We start from the raw sequence: 23431 nt of genomic DNA, 5'->3' as shown, positions 1-23431 counted from the left end.
ACAAAGCCATTCTAACCACAATTTAACTTTTATTTCATCATTCTAAACATCATTCAATTAATTTCCAACACTTCCTAAATTCACAATTTGTGAAATTACTCATACTTTGATTCATCAACACAATAACATATTTTTCACAACATACATCAACCCCAAACCATCAACAACAACACAACACACAATGTTATTTATCATTCTTCTAAACCTAACCCTAACATTTTGCAAAGAATTGATACATGTTCAATAATCACAAACAATCAACACTACATCAAGAACACAAACAACATTTTCAAAGCAAGGAATCCAATCACAACATCAAAACCCAACAATATCCTCTAACAACCATTACCCACATAAAACCCATCATTTTCATAATTATAGGAAATGATAACTCACACCCTTACCTTAGAGATGATGATTGAGTTACTCTATAGTGTTCTAGCAAGCTTGGGTTGATCAAGATGATGCTCTTCTTCTCCCATTTCCTCTTCCTCCTCCAAACCCTAACTTTTCTCTCTTTTCTCCTCCTTCTCTCTACTTCTTTCTATTTATCTTCTTTCTATTTCTCTTCTATTTCAATTCTTTGTTTTAATTAAATAAAAACTAACTAATGGGCTTAATTGTTACACCTCCCTTAATTACTATATACACCACTAGGCCCAATAGCTATTATACCATAATTCTCATAATTAAACTCTAATAATATATTAACACACAATAAAATATTTTACCGAAATAATTATAAATCAAACATTATAAAAATAATAATAATAACACTTAATAAAAATCGGGGCGTTACAAGTTGGGCTTGCAGCATAGATTGCATGGAATGCTCGTGTTGCCGCTGCGACTCACGCATGAACTCCATAATGTCTGGTTGCTTCTCATACATGGAAGAGAACAAACCATCATGTTCTTCTTCGTGAGCCTGTTGTGCTCTCCACATCTCTTCGGTAATGTAGAAGCCAGTAGGTGTACCGGCGGAAGGGTTACTAAAATGTCGATTGTGTGCAGGTGATACATGTGGGGAAGGTACGTGATGAATGGGGGATTGTTCCCTCCGCTCAAATTCATCATCAGTTCTGTCACCTTCTCCCTCCTAGACGTTTAGTGGTGGTGGACCGAGAAAGGGTGCAGCCTGTAAATCAAAAGTCCAGTTTCTTGGATGTCGCACATCTGTACAACGAGGGCATGGTAAAACAACACTCGGGATAGCTATATTATGAACCATGAGGATTTTGCCTCCGTCTTTCCTTGCCTTGCACAGTCTCATATCTCTCAAAAAAATTAAATTTATTGTGCAAGGTGGGAGTGGTTCTAATGTATCTAGCTCTGTGTCTAGCCAAAGAGCACATGCAATGGACGTAATCAACCCCCAAAATGACACCGTGCCTCCTTTCGTCTCTATGGAACTCATGTGTGCTGTCATAAAAGGCACGAGGTTCAATCTTCTTCGATAAAGGGCAGCTTGGTCGCGAAAATTTTGCGTGTTTGCAGTGCTTCGAGTTTCTGTTTCTTCCTCTCTCGCGGTTTTTCGTCGCAAAAAATAATGCTCCCTTGTTCCATTTCTACCACTTTTGTTGTTGTTGGAGGAAATTTGTGGTTTAGTGAGAATTGGTGAAATTGGTTTTTGTGGATTTTGGATGAAAGGTTGGATTTTTATAGATGACAAATGAGTGGTATTTTTTGAAATAGTAGTGGCTTAGTGGGTAAATAAGTGGTTAATGGTATTTGCTAGGTTTTCAATGTGGTCAGTAATGGAGGAAATGGGGTATTTGGAAGGTTGAAGATGAAGAGAAAGTGAGAAAAAGGATTTTTTTTCGCTTATGTCCCATGTAAATGCTTCAGAACCCTTGGCGTCCGCCTAGGGGTAGATAGTTGTAAGACCCTAATTTTGACTCTAAGATCCCTCATGGCATCATAACATTGCTCATTTGCATTTTGCCTCAAGGATCATAACATCTTGGCTCCTTAACCCTAGGGTGGGACTTGTGTAAGTTGGTTTGAGACCACCAAGCATGCTCGAATTGTATATTATTGCTTTTCTTATTTTGTTTACTAACCAAAACACAAAAATATGTCACTAACATCTTTTGTTTTGAAGCTCAAGCAGTCTTGTAATACAAGACTCCTAAGAGGCTTCTATGCCCATTGAAATGGCCAGGTGAGGATGAAAGCAAGCATGACAACGGTTCACAAAGCTCCTAATCGTCATATATGTCTCCCAAGTATCTCAATTTGCCTATTTGATCAAGATAAACCAAAGGGCTTGAGGATTGTTTCCCAAGGAAACCCTAATTCAATTGTGCATTGACTGTGCCTTGCAAATGAAGCAACCTCAACCTATGGTCAAATACAATCAAGGGAAGTTCTTTCATTCATAATTTTATGCATATATCAGCCTATGTGAGTGTCCTAAATCATTCATTCATCAAGATTTTAAGTTTGGACTATAAAGGTTGATTAGTCAATTCATCTGACTATTTTGAAATCCACTAAGATCTAACATTTGATGTGTTTGTAAAATGATGATGACCCCAAGAGAAAAAATGGTCTTAATACCCATATGAACAACTTTCATGTTCATAAAAAATTGATTTGAAACTTGGAAGGTCATCATTCATTTCAAGACATTATAGGTCATTTTGATTGAAACCCTAATTTTGGGTCAACTTCCCAAGGACCTAACTTCTTCATTTTTTATGATTTTGAGGTGAGACGAAGTGAATTGGAAATTTTAAGATGTCTACTAAAGTTGTTATGTTGGACAAAAGTTCATAATCCTAAAAGAAACACATTTGATAGTAGAAAACATTATAGGTCACTTTGGACCAAAGCCATTGAAAAGTGAAAAAGTCCAACTTCAAGTGCCCATAACTCTCTCATCAAAAATCCAAATGATGCACAATTTAAGTCCAAATTGATTTTCTTTAAAATATGTACAACTTTGATGTTGAAGTTTTTCTCATTTGAGGCTTGCATCATTGATACAGAAGGGCTTGAATTGGTCTTTTTTGGCAAATTTTCCATATACATGTTTTGTACCTTGAACTTCATGGCCAGTTTTCAATATTTTCCAAACTCCAAATGGATTTTTGGTCAACATAACATTTGTTCCTTATGTCAAGACCTTTACAACCATTACCCACATGCTTATGTTTCAATTTTCCAATTGGCATTTTCGAAGAGGTGAAGTTTTGTGACCAATTATGCACTTCATGTCAAAATTCCATGCACAAGCCATTCCATTGCCATCTGCACGTCCAAATCCATTTGTTTGATGTTCATCACTCAAATGCAATTGATTTTGGGCCTCACATGTGCCTGTACAGACCCATGCATGGAGGACCCAAGTTCATGCACACACAAGTTTGATCATGCCTTGCATCAGTTGTGTCTATAAATAGACATGCTTGCTTCACTTGAATGGTAACCTAAAGGCGCCTGAAGCTCTGCTCAACTGATTCCCCAACCCTCTATTAAAGGAATTCTGAATTTTTCTTCACTTTTCAAGCTTGAATTTCAACTTCCCTAGTTGATCTTCAGCTTATAAATTCCTTAGCCTTGCTTCCTTGTTACTTTAAGATCAAGCTAAACTCGAGGATTGGATTGGATCAAGCTCACACGAGCTGCACTTCAAAGGTTTTCACCATAACTGTTTTGATTCGAATCTCTCTTATTATTGTACATTGGTTGGTTTGGTTGACATCTCTGAAGTCCTCATGTGAGAGGCAATTGATTTGTGGTTTTAATTTTGAGAATTGGTTAAGTTCAGATTGAACACCTCATTTTTCAAGCTCAAATTTCTTCCTCTATATGGATCTTGAGTGAAAACTAAGGTCACAGGGGTGATGTACATCACCCCAGCTTTCAAATGGGATATGGATCGCGTATTTTATTTGAGGTTTGAAAAACAGTAACTGGTGGCCGGAACTGGCCTTCTCACTGAAGAAGACGGTGGTTTCCACCATCATCCCCACGCGTCCAAACCTTGGCCATTGGATGAATGTTTCCTGATCTAATCCCAACCCTTTATTGTTATGACTTATTTTAATTCATTGTGCCACGCTGTTGACCAAAGTGAACCATGCGCGCGCGTTTCCCAGCCACATGATCAGCCACGTCAATTAATGAAGTTAGATCTGACGCCTATGGAGTTTTCCAATTTCTGAATTTCCTTTTTATTATCTTTTATTCCATTTTATTTTAAAAATTCATAACTTCTTTATTTGGAATCACAAAAATATGGGACCATTTGCAAAAAATTTCTCTTAAATTCTAGTTTCTAAAAATGATTTTTAATTATTTTTGTGATTCTATTTTATATTTTTTGTGAATTATTTCTTTTCTGATTGTTTTTAATTCATTTATAATACTTTTTAACATTCAAAAATGCCAAAAATATTTTCTTAACATCTTTGGATGATGGTGAATCTATGAAAAATATTCTCATCAATTTAATTGATTTGAGATTTATTTGAGATTTTAGTCCAATTATGTTATTTTTCTTCATTTTTAATTGTTTAAAATTAGTTTCTGTTTTCAAAAAATGTTGAGAAAATTTTTCAAACCTTGCTTGACCATGTTAGACTTATGATGATCCAATTGGACTTATCCAAGTTGATTTGAATTGGATTTGAAGTTTGACCTTTATTTGTTCATTTTATTTTATGTATTATATTAATTCCAAAAAATACGAAAAATATGTTTGACCTTTCTTGACTTCTAATCTTCATTTCACTTCTGTTTACCATTGATTGATGTTGATTCTATTCATGTTTGACCAATGTGTTTTGGTTATGTCTTTTGAATTTCAATTTTTGTACATTCCATTTTCATCTTCATCTTCTTTTTTTTCTTTTGACCAATGAGTTAATGATTTGTGGTTAGCCTTGACATATGAGATGCTTAACCTTTTTTGAAACAAATCAAATTCATCTTCATCAAAGATCAAATGAATTGCTTTATGTCCAAGATAGGTTGCTTCTTGGTCAAGCAAAAAACCTAAATCCATACAAGGTCATTCTTCTTTTCTTTTGGCATGGCAAGTTGTAGGAGCTTGGCTTACTAGTCATGGTATCTAACTTGTGTTTCATTGCCTGTAGTTTTATTAACCGGCCTCAAATAGGTGTGACTACTACATTAGTCCACTTACGATTACTTAACATAGCGCTAAATTGCCTTATGGCACACTAACACTAACTACTAATTACTAACTTTTAATTCAAGCATTTAATTCTTGCAGTTTAATTTAATGCAATATAATTTCTTGTCCATTTATTTATATTGTCTTTTTCCTTTGCTCACTTGAGCTCATGTTTATGTTAATGCAATTTGCCTTTTGCTCACTTGAGCACATTATTGTGTATATACTATTGCCTTGTGCTTGTTTTTTTTTCTTCTGTGAACCCAATGCAAATAGGAGAAACGACTTAGAATTAGGACCTTACCTATGCTAAATGGAGTTTCAAGAGCAACTAGGCCTCATGCCTTTAGAATGCTAAACATGTTGAAGAGTAACTAGGCCTCATGCCTTTATTTGTGTGTTCTTGCATGATAGGGATACGAAAACTTGAGCTATTAGAAGGACCATTGTCATGAGCATCCAATATAAAAGACACAAGTCCAAGTTGGAAGATCCTAGGAGCTTGATTGAATATTTGGTTGATTGCTTGAGTTATTTGCTTATTGCTTGCTAAGTTCAAAGGAAAGGAGCAACTTGGATGATCTTTATAATCTAAAGAAGGGAACTCCAAGTGGTTTTATTTCTCTTCCCTCATCTTTTCATGTTTAGGACCTAGCCCTGCTCTTCTTCTTTCCACTCTAACCCAAGCCAAACTTATTTTGTGCAAACATTGACATTGTGTTCAAAATTAGAAACCTAGGCACTATGCCTTTTATTTTTTCAAACTCTTTTCATAATACTTATTTTGAATTGAATCTTAAGTCAACTTTGAATTTTTTGTGTGAATACTTTTCATTTGTAAATACAACTCACTCAAATTGTTTTAGGGTTCCAATGGCCATCTTTTCCAAAGCTTTTCATAAACATTAGCTATTAGATTTGAGTTATCATAGTGGTTGATATAAACCTCACCTGTATCCTTAGTGATTGGACTATAAGTCTTCCATACTTATTATAGGATGGATCCCTCACTAGTATGTTGAAGCTCTCCTCACATGGTGGATTTGTGGTTTAGGTTGAGTTTTCTCTCTTTGATAACAAAAGACCTTAAGGATTTTGACCAATTAATTCACCAACTTCTTTTGATATTTTTACCCCGAACTACGAGGTTTTGATCCTACCTTTGTGATGGTACGTAGGCAATGGGTTTATCCATTCAAACAACAAAGTTGTAAATAATTTGTATATTCTTTTCTCATCTCCCCAATCATGTTTGCACAAATATTTTCACAAATACCAACTTACCATACAACATTTGCAAAAAGGTCTCCCTTAGAGTACTAAGGATGTTTTGGGTGTTTAAAACCTTCCCATTGCATAACCAACCCCCTTAGCCAGATCTCTAACATTTTTATTAGTTTTTGATTTGATAAAACTTCTCGGTTTTTATTCACTTTCTAACCTTTCCTTTGGATAAATAGAAGTGCGGTGGCGACTCAAATTGTATGATTTACTATTGATTTAGTAAACAAATCTAAAGGTAACGAATATCCTGATACAATGGCGCCCGCCGTCTTTGTTATCGGGTTGGATATCCCCTATAGGTTATGGAGCTTGTCTTGGGTTGTGGCTTTATCTTGGGGGTGCAGATAGCGTCTTCTGATATTTCCCTTAGTATTTGTAGCGGGGTATTCGTTACCATTAGAGATATTGACTAAATCCAAGGTAAACCATACAAGTCGAGTCGCCACCGCACTTCTATTTATCCAAAGGAATGGTTAGAAAGCGAACAAAAACCTAAGAGTTTTATCGAATAAAAAACTAGTAAAAATGTCAGAGATCTCGGTAAGGGGGTTGGTTATGCAATCGGAAGGTTTTAAGCACCCAAAATATCCTAGGTACTCCTAGGGAGCCCTTTTCACATTTGTTGTAAGGTTGGTATTTTGTGAAAAATTATTTGTGCAAACATGATTGAAGAGATGAGAAGAGAATATACAAGTTTATTTACATTTCGTGTTTGAATGGATAAACCCATTGCCTACGTACCATTTTAAAAAAAATATTAGGATCAAAACCTCGTACTTCGGGGTAAAAATCTAAAAATGAGTTGGTGAATTGATTGGTCCAAAAGCCTTAAGGTCTTTTGTTATCCAAGGGAGAAAACTCGACCTAAAAAAACCACAAATCCACCATGTGAGGATAGCTTCAACATGCTAGTGAGGGTTTAACCCTATAATAAGCATGGAAGAATCATTGTCCATCACTAAGGATATAGGTGAGTATTACATCTATCTCAAGGATAACTCAAACCTAATAGCTAAGGGTTATAAAAAATTTTGATTAAGAAAGTGGCCATTGAAACCATAAAAAGACATTTGAATGGGTTATATTTACCAATGAAAAGTATTTACAAAATATGGTCAAAGTTGACTTAGAAGTTCAATTCAAAATAAGTGTTATGAAAAGAATGTTTTAAAATCAAAAGCATAAGGCTTAGGTTTCTAATGTTTGAAAATAATGTTAAATGTTTGCACAAATTTTTTTGCTTGGGTTAAAGTGGAGGGAAGAAGAAGAATGGCTAAAGTCCTAATCATACAAGAGGTAAGGGGTAAGAGAACAAGACCACAAATGGAGTTCCTCTCTTGAGATCATATTGATGATCCAAGTAGCTCCCATTCTTTGGAATAAGCAAGAGAAACAAATACTCAAGCAAGCAAGCACACAATCACAACAAGCTCCTAGGAATCTTCCAATGGCTTTTAGATCTCTCTCTCTTAGAAACTCATGGCAATGGTTCCTCAATTTGGCTCAATGTTGGAATCCCTTTGGATTATGAAGATTTGAGTCCCATTCCTTGGTTCCTTTTGCAAAACAGAACTTCAGTGGATCAAATGATGGAGATTTAGGAACTTTAGATCTGGAAATTCAACCAAATGCAATTGAATTTCAGATCTGAATTTTTGAAGAAAGATGAACTTAGTTCCTTTGGTATGGTTGAGGATTCACTCTTGCAGCATTTCAGGCGCCCTTAGGTTGGTTAATTATGAAGCATAACACATGTATTTATAGCTGGAAATAGCTGAGCAAGTGAGTTTACTCGTGTGCATGGCAAATGGATTTCTCCTTGCATGGGCTTGTGTGATCATGTGGAAGGCCCAATGAAGATTGGAATGACCTGCTGAGCTCATGTGAATTGCAAATGGACGTGTACAAGAAGTGTAAACAGCTCATGCATGGCAATTTGAATTGAATTTCACAAAATGCACTTAATCTTCATGCCTTCGAAAATGGTGCTTCCAAACTCCAAATGCTACCTCATGAGTAATGGTTAGAAAGCTTGTTGCATAAGGAACAAATTATATGTTGATCAAAATTTCAATTGGGCCTTGGAAATTAGTGAATTTTGAGTTTAAAGTGTAAGGTGCAAAACATGCATAAGTGAAGTTTCCAAATTTGGCCAATGTTCAAGCCCTTCTGTCTCAATGATGAAAGCTCCAAATGATAAACCGATCAACATGAAAGTTGTAGATATTTTTGACAAAATCAATTTGGACTTAAATTTTGCATCATTTGGATTTTTTATGAAGACGTTATGGGCACTTGAAGTTGGATTTTTTTCCATTTCAATGCATTTGGCCCAAAGTGACCTATAATGTTTTGCATTATCACATGTATTTATTTTGATATTTTGAAAATTTGCTAAACATAACATTTGACGTAGACACAATACGCTTTCCAATTCATTTGGTTCCACATCAAAATCATAAAAAATGAATGAGTTATGTTCTTGAGAAGTTGACCCAAAATTAGGGTTTCAGTCAAAATGACCTATAATGTCTTGGAAAGGGAGATGACTTTACAAGCTTCAAATAAAATTTTGATGAAAATGAAAGTTGTTCATATAGACCTTAAGAACATTTTTTCTCTCAGGATCATCTCCATTTGACCAACACACAAAAAGTTAGGTCTCAGTGCATTTCAAAATATTCAGATGAATTGACTGATCAAGTTCTCAAGTCCACAACTCATATCTTGATGAATTGATGATTGAGGACACTCAAATAAGATTAAATATGCATGGAATTATGAATTAAAGAACTTCCCTTGATTGCATTTGACCATGGGCTAAGGTTGCTTCATGAGCAAAGCACAGTTGATGAACAGATGAATTAGGGTTTCCTTGGGAAACAAACCTCAAACCCTTTGATTTTCTTTGATCAAAATGATGAATTGAGATACTAGGGAGGCATATTTTATGGATGAGAGATTTGAGAACCATTGCCATGCTTGCTTTCATCTTCTCTTGACTTTATCATTGCATAAAGGATCTCTTAGAAGCTTTGGACCTTGTGATTGCTCAAGCTGCAAACAAGAAATGTTAGTGACATATTTTTGTGCTTTAGGTTAATAAATAAAATGGGAAAAGCAATGATATACAATTCAATCATGGTTGGTGATCTCAAACCACTCACAAGAGGTCCCAACTCAAAGGCAAAGGGAACCAAGATGCTTAAGATCCTTGAGGTTATGCAAATGCAATGTTATGATGCCATGAGGGATCTTAGGGTCAAAATTAGGGTCTTACAGATGCCCCTATTTAAGGTCATTCTAGCCGGAGAAGTGAAGGTTAAAATCTTCGTCTCAACGAGGTAAAATGGGCTTAAATAATAACAAAGAGACGAATTTTGGTCCCTAAGAGACCTCATGATGCAAATGCATGCAAAAAGGGTAATACTTCGTGGGGATATGTGTCCACAAAGAAATAAAGAAATCAGGGATAATTGAAAATCCACTGGAGTAACATACTCATAAATGTGACAGAGACTCTAGGGACTTTACTGGGGAGTAAAGGGATAAAAATGCGTGAGCAGGTCACGACTTGAAACTTGCTGAGAGACACAGAGGAAATCCATGAAATAACTCAATGGAAAGACTTGAGCTGACTCAAAGATGCATGTATTGGGGAATATGCCAATCTAGCAAAAAATACCCATAACGGATACTTCGGATAAAAATATGGACTCAGGCTTGGAGAATCCACTAAGGGACTTCGCCAGGGATACATCCAAACAAGACTCCTCTGGGGAAGCAACGGGATGAGGTATTACCGGTTACTGGGTAATAAGCTCGACGAGACATGTGATCTGAACACCGGTATAAGGGTGAGAGAACAACATGCTCGGGAAGAATGAATATCTAAGACCGTCATAAAGGCGAGAGATATCAAAATCCGAAATCATCTGAGGAAGGCCTAAAAAAGGTATACTTCAGCTAAGGAAAATCTGACTCCGCAAGGGACAAAAAGTCATAATAGGGAGCAGGGAGGAAGGGACACCAGAGATACCGGTTACTGGGCATATAATAGGTGACCAACCAAAGCGTGAATTGGGAAATATTACCAAGATACTCATCATCCAAAAGAGGGCTAAAAGCAAACTCGATTATAAGATGGATATTCAATTCCAAAAAAGGGATACCAATCTTACTCGACTGGGGAAGAACAAAAGGCTTCGACCAAAGAGTGCATGAGATATATTATCTATTACCGTTAGAACGTAGATAACATACTCGCATGGAAGATTATCCACAACAGGTTATTGGGTTAATAAAGGATAAATCGACCGAAAAGTAAGGGCATCGGGATACCGAATACTAGGTATATAATGATGACCAATCCAGTTGAAAAAAAAACCATTACCAACAAAGGGTAAATGAGAGGTGACTCACTTGGGATATATTGACAAAGGCAACGATCCAGGAGACATATCACCGGTTACTGGGAGATATGCTCAAAAAAAGGGGTGAAGGAATATCAGTACCGAATATTGGGTAAAGATAACCGTCAAGGAGGGGATTACATCTACCGGATACTGGGTAGAAAACCATGGAAAAGTAATCGTTATCGATTAGGATGAACAGAAAGGTTAACTCTGCCAGGGGATAAAACAGGGTTTACAACTACCAGTATGAGGGTAGAAAACCAAAGAAATGGGGCTTAAAACTATCAGTATGAGGGTAGAAGGCCACAGGCTCCGCAGGGGAAAAGATAGATAATTCTGGTTAATAAGCAACTATTCATCTAGACCATGGGGAAGCGCAGGAAAGAGACACAAGAGGCCAATCTAGGATCAAACTAGATAGGCACGATGAAACAAGGCTTGTCCCTATGAGGATATAACTCAATGGGGAATTCCATCCCAATATATGTGTTGGGAGGAAACAGAAACAACCATCATCCACGAGGGCATAACTCTATGGAGGAAAGGATAAACACTTTCTGCTTATGGGACTGACTCTATATGGAGAGATCAATCACCAACATCTGCTTGGGGAAACATAATACCCTCAAACAAGAGATAACAACCAAAGATATATGGCGAATAATGCAATATGAATATTTGAATGTTATCACTATGCATATATGCATGGTTTATGTATGATGAATGCTGACAAACAGACATTTCTAACACAACCAGGTCCAACGAACAATACACAACATCCGATACTACATCGCAAGAGCGAAAGCCAGCAAACCAAAAGGTCTCTGCAGGGGAATGAGCATCACTCATTCCAGTTGAGAACATGATCATGAAGACTTCACTAGAGAAACTATCAAAGGAGATGATGGGTCCCTGTGGGGATAAAACACCAACCAGAAGCCTCTGAGGGTCAACCAAAATATTATCCCTACCCAGAATCCCGTCTGTTGAGGAGGAAAGGGAGCCACATATCTTTAACATACACTCTGCTTGGGAGAGGAGACCATAACAGGTTTCGGAGGAAGAGGATACAAACATGCCAGAAATATGAACAAATGTCTTACCCTGTCGAGAATCTTACCATCCTTGGGAGAGCGCTGAAGACATCCCCAATATCCCTTTATCATTGTGAATGTTCACTTTGTTTAAAAAACAAATTATGAAAACTTTAAACAATGATATTTCTTCAATTAAAACATGCAAAACATTTGTTGAATAGAAGCAAATAAGAGTGTAAATAATTGGATAAAGGCTCAAAATTTATTTGATGGAATGGTAGTCTGCAAATGGCAAGACTCCATGGATCATTATAAATTTGAAATTGGTGATATATATTGGAAAGGGCTACATTGAACATAATGACCATTTCTCCACCAATTCCGAATCTGATGTATTTGAAGCTTTGGGTTGATGATGAATGAGCGAGAATCTCTAACGGATGACAGTTTGTAGAACACAGTCTTGTTAGGATGCAGTTACTTGCCAAATCCCTTTTTTTCCTAGATTGCCCCAGGGTGAGGTACTCAATCTAGTGGGATACATATATTCAATTTTTTATGTCTCTAATTTTTGCCTGGATCGCCCTTTCGGGTTTTCAATCCACCGAGACGCTCATTTTTGCTTAAGTCGCCCTTTTAGGTTTTCAACTTAGCGAGCTATTCTGTTTTTTTTAGGCGAAGTATTTTTTGACTGCATCTGAATTCACAGGACGAGTGAAATCCTCCCCATCCATAGTTGTAAGTATCAATGCACCGCCTAAAAAGGCTCTCTTAACAACATATGGACCTTCATAGTTCGGAGTCCACTTGCCCCTGGAATCGGGCGCGAAAGACAAGACTTTCTTGAGCACAAGGTCACCCTCTCTGAACACACGAGGCTTGACCTTCTTATCAAAGGATTTCTTCATTCTTTGTTGATATAACTGACCATGATGTAGCGGGGTATTCGTTACCATTAGAGATATTGACTAAATCCAAGGTAAACCATACAAGTCGAGTCGCCACCGCACTTCTATTTATCCAAAGGAATGGTTAGAAAGCGAACAAAAACCTACTCGTATTCCAAAAATATTCTCAAGAGAGACTCTTATGTGTGTAGTATCACGTAACAATCGTATCAAATCTTACACTTGAACGACTTTCGCACTACATCCTAAGAATAGGCCAAGATGGGCTTGGTAAACTACGGTCCTTGGCTGCTAAGGAATAACTCCACACAAGTCAACAAGACTATGCCATTCTCCTACCCTAAGTGGACTCGAGTTCGGGTATAGAACTCATCTCACAAATATCACCAAGCATACAAGGAATTAATATTCAAGAAATTCAGTCATTACATACAATACAGTAATCCCAAATTGCACAAAAAATATGTCACCAAACAATATACAATACAACACAACAAATATGAAAAATAGGCAAAACCCACTAGGAAAGTCCCCAGCAGAGTCGCCACTTTTCTGTAGCGGGGTATTCGTTACCATTAGAGATATTGACTAAATCCAAGGTAAACCATACAAGTCGAATCGCCATCGCACTTCTATTTATCCAGAGGAATGGTTCGAAAGCGAACAAAAACCTAAAAAGTTTTATCAAATCAAAAACTAGTAAAAATGTCAGAAATCTGGGTAAGGGGGTTGGTTATGCAATGGGAATGTTTTCAGCACCCAAAACATCCTAGGTACTCCTTGGGAGCCCTTTTCACATTTGTTATAAGGTTGGTATTTTTGTGAAAATTTTGTTTGTGCAAACATGATTAAAGAGATGAGAAAGGAATATACAAGTTTATTTACATGTTGTGTTTGGATGGATAAACCCATTGCCTACGTACCATCTTAAAAAAGATTAGGATCAAAACCTCGTAGTTCGGGGTAAAAATCTCAAAATGAGTTGGTGAATTGATTGGCCCAAAAGCCTTAAGGTCTTTTGTTATCCAAGGGAGAAAACTCAACCTAAAACCACAGAATCCACCATGTGAGGATAGCTTCAACATGCTAGTGAAGGGTTAACCCTATAATAAGCATGGAAGACTCATTGTCCATCACTAAGGATATAGGTGAGTATTACATCTACCTCAAGGATAAGTTAAACCTAATAGCTAAAGGTTATGAAAAAGGTTTGATTAAGAAGGTGGCCATTGAAACCACAAAAGTATTTGAATGAGTTATATTTACCAATGAAAAGTATTTACAAAATATGGTCAAGGTGGATTTAAAGATTCAATTCAAAATAAGTATTATGAAAATAAAAGTTTGAAAATCAAAAGCATAAGGCTTAGGTTTCTAATGTTTGAAAACAAAGGTTAAATGTTTGCACAAAATATTTGGCTTGCGTTAGAGTGGAGGGAAGAAGAAGAATGGCTAAAATCCTAATCATACAAGAGGTGAGGGATAAGAAGCAAGACCACAAATGGAGTTCCTCTCTTGAGATCATATTGATGATCCAAGTAGCTCCCATTCTTTGGAATAAGCAATGACATAAGCATAAACTGAAGCAATCAACAATCAAATGAACTCTTGGAAAATTCCTCAAGGTATCTTGGATCTCTCTCTCTTAGAAGCTCATGGAAATGGTTCTTCAATTAGGATCAAGTTGGAGTTCCTAGCACAAGAACACACACATTAAAAGGTTCTCACAAACAAACAAAGAATGGACAAGAAGATTTTAGAAGTTGGTCCTTTCAAAGTCTTCTTCAACATTTATAGCACTCTAAAGGCTCAATGCCTAGTTGCTCTTTGACTTTTATAGCACTCTAAAGTCCCAATGCCTAGTTGCTCTTTGACTCCAAATTTGCATAGGGAAAATCCTAAAATCTAAGTCCATTTGTCCATTTCTTTGCATTTGGTCAACAACAATCAAAACAAAACACAAGCACAATAGTATATACACAATTATGTGCTCAAGTGAGCAAAAGGAAAATTGCATTAACATAAACATGTGCTCAAGTGAGCAAAGGGAAAAACCAAATGAATAATATGTACAAGAATAGTAAATTGCATAAAAGCAAAGAGCAAAAAAAAAAGTAAATGTTAATGGTTAGTGGTTAATGTTAGTAGTTAGTGTGCCATAAGGCAAATTTAGCGCTATGTTAAGCAGTCGTAATTGGACTTATGTAGAAGTCACAACTATCTGAGGCAGGTCAATAATAATGTAGGCAACAACACAAGTTAGAAGTCTTGATTAGTGAACCAAGTTCCCACAATTTGCCATGCCAAAAAAAGAAGAAGAAAAATGATCTTGTATTGGTTTAAGTCTTTTGCATTATTTAGGAAGCAATTTATCCTTAATGCAAAGCCATTCACTTGATCAATTGATCAAGATGAATTAGATTTGAATCAAGGAAGATTAAGCCTCCCTAATCAATGCTAACTTATCAACCTTTAACTCATTGATCAAAAGGAAAAGAAGAAGAAGAAGAAGAAAATATGGATACGAAGAATAAAAGAACAAAGTGCATTAAATGAAATGGAATGTACCAATCAACAAGTGTTGACCAATGACATTGAGGATCATGGTCAAACAATCACAAACAGAAGTGGGATGAAGATTGGAAGTCAAGACATGAACAAAATATTTTTAGCATTTTTAATATTTGAAAATAAACTTGAATTAAAATGTTAAAGAAGGGTCAAACTTCAAAATCACTTCAAATCAACTTTGAAAAGTTCAGGTGATTTATCCCAAGTTCAACAAGGTCAAACAAAGTTTGACAAAAAATTTCAGCATTTTTAAAAGCCAAAAACTATTTTTAATCAATTAAAAATTAATAAAAATAACCTAATTGAACTAAAATCTCAAATAAATCTCAAATGAATGAAAAAATTGATGAGAATATTTTTCATAGATCCATCATCATTCAAATAGGTTGGGAAAATATTTTTGTATTTTTTGAATATCAAAAACTATTTAAAATGAATTAAAAATAACCAGAAAAGAGAAAATTCACAAAAAATATCAAATGATAAATAAAAAAATATTAAAAATCATTTTTAGAAACTAGAATTAAAAAGAGAAATAAGGCAATTTGTTCCATATTTTTTTGAAATAAAATGAGAGAGTTATGATTTTTTGAAGTTAAATGGAATAAAAGAAATAAAATGGAAATTAGAAAAAATCAGAAAAAATGAGAGGCGTTAGATCCAAGCTCATTAATTGAGCTGGCACATCCAGAGGTCGAGAGATGCGCACGCACGATGGTCCCAAGTCAACTAAGTATCATGTGGAATTAAAAAAAGTCATAAGATCCAAGAGCCATGATTCAATCTGGAAATCATCATCAACGAATGGGATTCAAACTGGCAAACGGACGGTGGTGTACACCACCGTCTTCTCCGGCGAACATGGATATTCAGGCCAGAGTTGCAGGTTCTAAAAACTTGATGAAAACGAGCGATCCTCATATCATTGGAAAGCTAGGGTGATGTACATCACCCATGTACCATCTATTTTCACTCTAGTTCTCCATGGTAAGAGAAATCAGAAGTTGAAAAATATGGTGTTCAATTGAAACTTCATGGATTTGTAAAATTAAAAGCACCAACAAGTTGCCTCTTGTGAGAGGACTTCAGCCAAGCAAAAGGACACAAGAAACAAGCTATAAATGAAGAGTTTCGAAACAAATAAGGTTGAACATCAACCTTCTAAATACAGATCTGTGGAGCACGATCCTTCAACACACTTGCTTGCAGCTTGTTCTGGAGATGGAAATGAGGCAAGGCTAAGGAATTAGAGTCCAATAATCAACCAAGGAAGTTGAGAATTGGATCTGAAAATTTCAAGTGAAAAGCAAAATTCCTTTAGAGTATGGTTTGGAATGATTTCTGCAGAGTTTTAGGTTGATTCAGGGATGAGAAATGAATGAAGCATTGCATGTAGTTATAGCTGAAGCTGATGTAAAGTCATGAAGAATTCGTGTGCATGAGAATTGGGTCCTCCATGCATGGGCCTGTACAGGCGCATGTGAGGCCCAAAACCTGGTGCAAATGGATGCTGAGCTTGTTTGGGGGAGGTTTGGACGTGTGATTTGCAAGGCAATGGCTTGTGCATGAAGCTTAATCATGAATTGCATAATTGTCCCTAAAACTTCATCTCTTCGAAAATGCCAATTAGAAAATCCCAACATAAGCATGTGGGTAATGGTTGGAAAGTTCTTGGCATAAGGAACAAGTGTTATGTTGAACAAAAACTCATTTGGAATGTGGAAATTTATGAAAACAGGCCATGAAGTTCAATGCACAAAATATGCCTTTGAGAATTTTGTCAAAATGAAACAACTTCAAGCCCTTCTGTTTTGATGATGAAAGCTTTAAATGGAAAAACCTCAAACATCAAAGTTGTAGTTTGTTCAGGATAATCAACTTGGACTTAAATTTTGCATCATTTGGATTTTTTATGAAGAAGTTATGGGCACTTGAAGTTGGACATTTTTGCCTTTCAATGCATTTGGTCCAAAGTGACCTATAATGTTTTTCATTATCACATGTATTTCTTTTTAGATTTTGAAATTTTGTTCAACATAAAATTTGAAGTAGATATCGTAAGCTTTCCAATTCATTTGATCCCACCTCAAAACCATAAAAAATGAATGAGTTATGTTATTGGGAAGTTGACCCAAAATTAGGGTTTCAGTCAAAATGACCTATAATGTCTTGGAATGGGAGATGACCTTCCAAGATTCAAATAAATTTTTGATGAACATGAAAGTTGTTCATATTGTCCTTAAGAACATTTTTTTCTTGGGGTAATCTCAATTTGACCAATACATAAAAAGATAGGTTTCAGTGTATTTCAAAATAGTCAAATGAATTTAATGATCAACTTTCCAAGTCCACAACTCAAATCTTAATGAATTTATGATTGAGGACACTCAAATACGTTCAAATATCCATTAAATGATTAATTAAAGAACTTCACTTGATTGCATTTGACCATAGGTTGAGGTTGCTTCATGAGCAAGGCACAGTTGATGAACAGATGAATTAGGGTTTCCTTGGGACACAAACCTCAAACCCTTTGACTTGCTTTGATAAAAAATGATGAATTGAGATACTAGGGAGGCATATTTGATGGATGAGAGCTTTGGGAACCATTGCCATGTTTGCTTTCATCCTCTCTTGGCCATATCTTTGCACAAAGGGTTACCTAGAAGCTTTTGACCTTGTGACTGCTCAAGCTACATACAAGAAGTGTTAGTGACATATTTTTGTGCTTTTTAGTTGGTAAACAAAAATGAGAAAAGAAATAATATACAATTCAAGCATGCTTGGTGGTCTCAAACCACTCACAAGAGGTCCCACCCAAAGGTAAAGGGAACCAAGATGCTTATGATCCTTGAGGCTTTGCAAATGCAATGTTATGATGCCATGAGGGATCTTGAGGCCAAAATTATGGTCTTATAGATGCCCCTATTTAAGGTCATTCTAGTCGGAGAAGTGAAGGTTAAAATCTTCGTCTCGACGAGGTAGAATGGGCTTAAATAATAACAAAGAGACGAATTTTGGTCCCTAAGAGACCTCATGATGCAAATCTATGTATGCAAACGGTAACACTCTGTGGGGATATGTGTCCACAAAGAAAGAAAGAAATGAGGAATAACTGAAAAAAAATCCCTGGAGTAACACACTCATAAATGGGACAACGACTCTAGGGACTTTACTGGAAGTAAAGGGATAAAATGCGTGAACAGGTCACGACTTGAAACTTGCGGGGAGACACGAAGGAAATCCATGAAATAAATCAATGGAAAGACTCGAGCTGACTCAAAGATGCATGTATTGGGGAATATGCCAATACAGCAAAAAATTATCCGCAACAGATATTTCGGATAAAGATCCAGACTCAGGCTGGGAGAACCCACCAAGGGACTTTTGCTAGGGAAACACCCAAACAAGACTCCTCTGGGGAAGCAACTGGATGAGGTATTACCGATTACTGGGTAATAAGCTCAAAGAGGCATGTGATCTGAACACCGATATAAGGGTGAGAGAACAATATGCTCGGGAAGAATGAATATCTAAGACCGGTATAAAGGTGAGAGATATCAAACATCCGAAAATCATTTGAGGAAGACCTAAAAAGGTAAACTTCAGCTCAGGAAAACCTGACTCCGCAAGGGACAAAAGGTCATAATAGGGAGCAGGAAGGAAGGAACACCAGGGATACCGGTTATTGGGCATATAATAGGCGACCAACCCAAGAGTGAATTGGGGAATATTCCCAAGACACTCATCATCCAAAAGAGGGCTAAAAGAAAACTCGATTATAGGACGGACATTCGATTCCACAAAAGGGATACGAACCTTACTCGACTGAGGAAGAACAAAAGGCTTCGACCAAAGAGCGCATGAGATATATTACCTATTACCGTCAAAATGTAGATAACATACTCACATGGAAGATTATCCACAACCGGCTACTGGGTTAATAAAGGATAAATCGACCGAAAAGAAAGGACATCGGGATACCAAATACTAGGTAAAAATGATGACCAATATAGGGGAGAAATAATCATTACCAACAAAAGGTAGATGAGAGATGACTCACTGGGGATACGTTGACAAAGGCAACGATCTGGGAGACATATCACCGGTTACTGGGAGATATGCTCCAAAAGAAAGGGATGAAGGAATATCAATACTGAATATTGGATAAAGATAACCGTCAAGGAGGGGATTACATCTACCAGATACTGCGTAGAAAACCACGGAAAAGTAACCGTCATCAATTAGGATGAGCAAAACCATTAACTCTGCAAGAGGATAAAAATAGGATTTACAACTACCAGTATAAGGGTAGAAGACCACAGACTCTGCCGGGGAAAAGATGGGTAATTACTGGTTACCGAGCATTCATTCATTTACCACAGGGGAGTACAAGAAACAGTCACCAGAGGCCAGTCTAGGATCAAACTAGATAGGCACGATGAAACAAAGCTTGTCCCTATTAGGATATAACTCAATCGGGAATTCCGTCCCAATATATGCGTTGGGTGGAAGCAGAAACAACCATCATCCACGAGGATATAACTCGGTAGGGAATATGGAAGGAAGGATAGACACTTTCTGCTTAAGGGGCTGACTCTATACGGGGAGATCAGACACCGACATCTACTTGGGGAAATGTATTACCAACTAGCAAGAGATAACAAGCAAAGATATATGGCAAAGAATGCAACATGAATATTAGAATGTTATTACTATGCATATATGCATGGTTTATGTATGATGAATGTTGAAAAACAGACATTTCTAACACAAACAAATCCAAGGATCAAGTACACAAACATCCGGTACTACATCTCAAGAGAGACAGCCAGGACCACAAAGATCTCTGCAGGGGAATGAGCATCAGTCATTCCATCTGGGGGCAAAATCGTTGCATAGATGAACTCCGACGTAGCAACTCTACCGGGGAAGTTATCAAAGAGGAGGATGGATCTCCGGGGGGGAACAACCGTAAACCCGAAGCTTCCAAAGATCACCAAATACTACCAATGAGATCACATCTGCTGAGGAGGAGGGATCACTACCCTGCTGAAGGAAGGATGAATGAATAATCCTACCAAACACTCTGCTCGAGAGAAAGAACCGCAAGAGGCTCCGGAGGAAGAGGACGTAAGCATGCCAGGAATATGAATAAATGTCTTACCTTGTTGAGAATCTTACCATCCTTGGGAGAGCACTAAAGACATCCCCAGTATCCCTTCATCATTGTGAATGTTAACTTTGTTTAGAAACAAATTATGAAAGATTTGATTAAAACAATGATATTTTTTGAATTAAAATATGCAAACCGTTTGTTGAATAGAAACAAATAAGAGTGCAAATAATTGGGTAAAGGCTCAAATTTATTTGATGGAATGGTAGTTTGCAAATGGCAAGACTCCATAGATCTTTACAAATTTGAAATTGGATGATATATATTGGAAAAGGGCTACATTGAACATAATGAGCATTTCTCCACCAATTCTGAATCCGATATATTTGAAGCTTTGGCTGATGATGAATGAGCGGGAATCTCTGACGGATAACACTTGTAGAACGTCATCTTGTCGGGATGCAGTTACTTGCCAAATCCCTATCTTTTTGCCTAGATTGCCCCAGGGTGAGGTACTCAATCTAGCAGGGTACATATATTCCCTTTTTTATGTCTCTAACTTTTGCCTGGATCGCCCTTTCGGGTTTTCAATCCACCGAGATGCTTATTTTTGCCTAAGCCCCCCTTTCTGGTTTTCAACTTAGCGAGCCATTCTGTTTTTATTTTTTAGGCGAAGTATTTCTTGACTGCATATGAATTCACTGGACGAGTGAAATCCTCCCCATCCATAGTTATAAGTATCAAAGCACCGCTTGAAAAGGCTCTCTTAACAACATATGGACCTTCATAGTTTGGAGTCCACTTGCCCCTGGAATCGGGCGCGAAAGACAAGACTTTCTTGAGTACATGGTCACCTTCTCGGAACACCCGAGGCTTGACCTTCTTATCAAAGGCTTTCTTCATTCTTTGCTGATATAACTAACCATGGCGCATGGCAGTCAATCTCTTCTCTTCTATCAAATTGAGTTGGTCATAACGACTCTGAACCCATTCAGCATCATTCAACTTGGCTTCCATCAAGACTCTCACTGATGGGATCCCCACCTCTACTGGGAGCACAGCCTCCATGCCATAAACAAGAGAGAAAGGAGTTGCCCCTGTTGAAGTGCGGACAGATGTATGATATCCATGCAAAGTGAATGGCAACATCTCATGCCAATCTTTGTAAGTGACAACCATCTTCTGTATAATTTTCTTCATATTCTTATTAGCAGCTTCAACAACCCCATTCATCTTAGGTCTGTAAGGAGAAGAATTATGAAGTGCGATCATGAATTCACTACGCAGCTCCTTCATCATCTTGTTGTTCAAGTTAGATCCATTATCAGTAATGATCTTATCTGGCACACCATATCGGTTTATGAGTTGATTCTTGATAAACTTTACGACCACCTGCCTGGTCACATTTGCATATGATGCTGCTTCAACCCATTTGGTGAAGTAATCGATTGCCACGAGAATAAATCTGTGACCGTTGGACGCTTTCGGTTCTATCATGTCGATCATGTCGATTCCCCACATGGAGAAGGGCCACGGTGATGAAATCACATTCAGAAGTGTCTGAGGAATATGAATCTTATCCACATAAATCTGACACTTATTGCATTTCATTACATATTTGCAGCAGTCAGACTCCATTGTCAGCCAATAGTAGCCTACTCTCAACATCTTTCTAGCCATGGCATGTCCATTGGAATGTGTACCAAATGAACCCTCATGGACCTCATTCATTAACAGGTCTGCTTCGTGTCTATCCATGCATCTGAGCAGCACCATCTCAAAATTTCTCTTATAAAGCACATCACCATTGAGGTAGAAACTGCCTGACAATCTCCTCAAAGTCTTCCTATCCTTCATAGATGCCCTAGGCGGGTAAATCTGGCTCTGAAGGAAACATTTGATATCATAGTACCACGGCTTATCATCTCGCACCTCCTCTACTGCAAATACATGAGCTGGTCTATCCAAGCGCTTCACAGTGATACTGGGGACTTCATTCCAAAGTCTGACCACAATCATCGAAGCAAGTGTAGCGAGAGCGTCTGCCATCTGATTCTCATCTCTAGGAATATGATGGAAGTCAACCTCAGTAAAGAACGTTCAAATCCTCCTTGCGTAATCCCTATATGGAATGAGGCTAGGCTGATTCGTTTCCCACTCACCCTTAATCTGATTAACAACGAGGGTCAAATCATCATATACATCGAGATGCTTGATCCTAAGATCAATGCATTCTTCCAATCTCATAATAAAGGCCTCATATTCAGCCATATTATTCGTGCATTTGAAAATTAGCCTTGCTGTGAAAGGGAAATATGTGCCCTGAGGAGATATAATCACCGCCCCAATACCATTTCCATATTGATTTACAGCGCCATCAAACACCATACTCCATCTGGAACCAGGTTCTGGCCCTTCATCGAGTGTAGGTTCATCACAATCTTTCATTTTCAAATACAAAATCTCTTCGTCTGGGAAGTCATACTGAATTGACTGATAATCTTTGATTGGTTGATGTGCCAAGTGGTCAGCCAAGATACTACCTTTAATAGCTTTCTGAGCTCGATATTCAATATCATATTCGGATAATAACATCTACCAACGGGCAATCCTCCCTGTTAAAGCAGGCTTCTCAAAGATATACTTGATTGGATCCATTTTGGATATCAGCCAAGTCGTATGATTCAACATATACTGGCATAAGCGCTTTGCAGCCCAAGCTAAAGCACAACATGTCTTCTCAAGCATTGAGTATCGAGACTCACAATCAGTAAACTTCTTACTCAAGTAGTAGATGGCATACTCTTTCTTTCCTGATTCGTCCTGCTGACCAAGGACACAACCCATCGAGTCTTCGAGAACAGTCAGATACATAATCAATGGTCTTCCTTCTACAGGCGGAGACAGGATCGGAGGTTCAGACATATACTCTTTAATGCGGTCATAAGCTTTTT

At 37.3% G+C, this 23431-nt stretch overlaps 1 protein-coding gene across 1 annotated transcript in view; it reads right to left on the bottom strand.

The window, feature by feature from the left end:
* The window catches only part of LOC127103768 (uncharacterized), a 155502-nt gene that overhangs the window by 4917 nt on the left and 127154 nt on the right, over positions 1–23431 (bottom strand). The gene's annotated exons all lie outside the window — the stretch shown is intronic.

Source organism: Lathyrus oleraceus, chromosome 7 (genome assembly GCF_024323335.1).
Source record: "Lathyrus oleraceus cultivar Zhongwan6 chromosome 7, CAAS_Psat_ZW6_1.0, whole genome shotgun sequence".
Classification (NCBI taxonomy): domain Eukaryota; kingdom Viridiplantae; phylum Streptophyta; class Magnoliopsida; order Fabales; family Fabaceae; genus Lathyrus; species Lathyrus oleraceus.
This window is presented reverse-complemented; position numbering and strand designations above follow the sequence as displayed.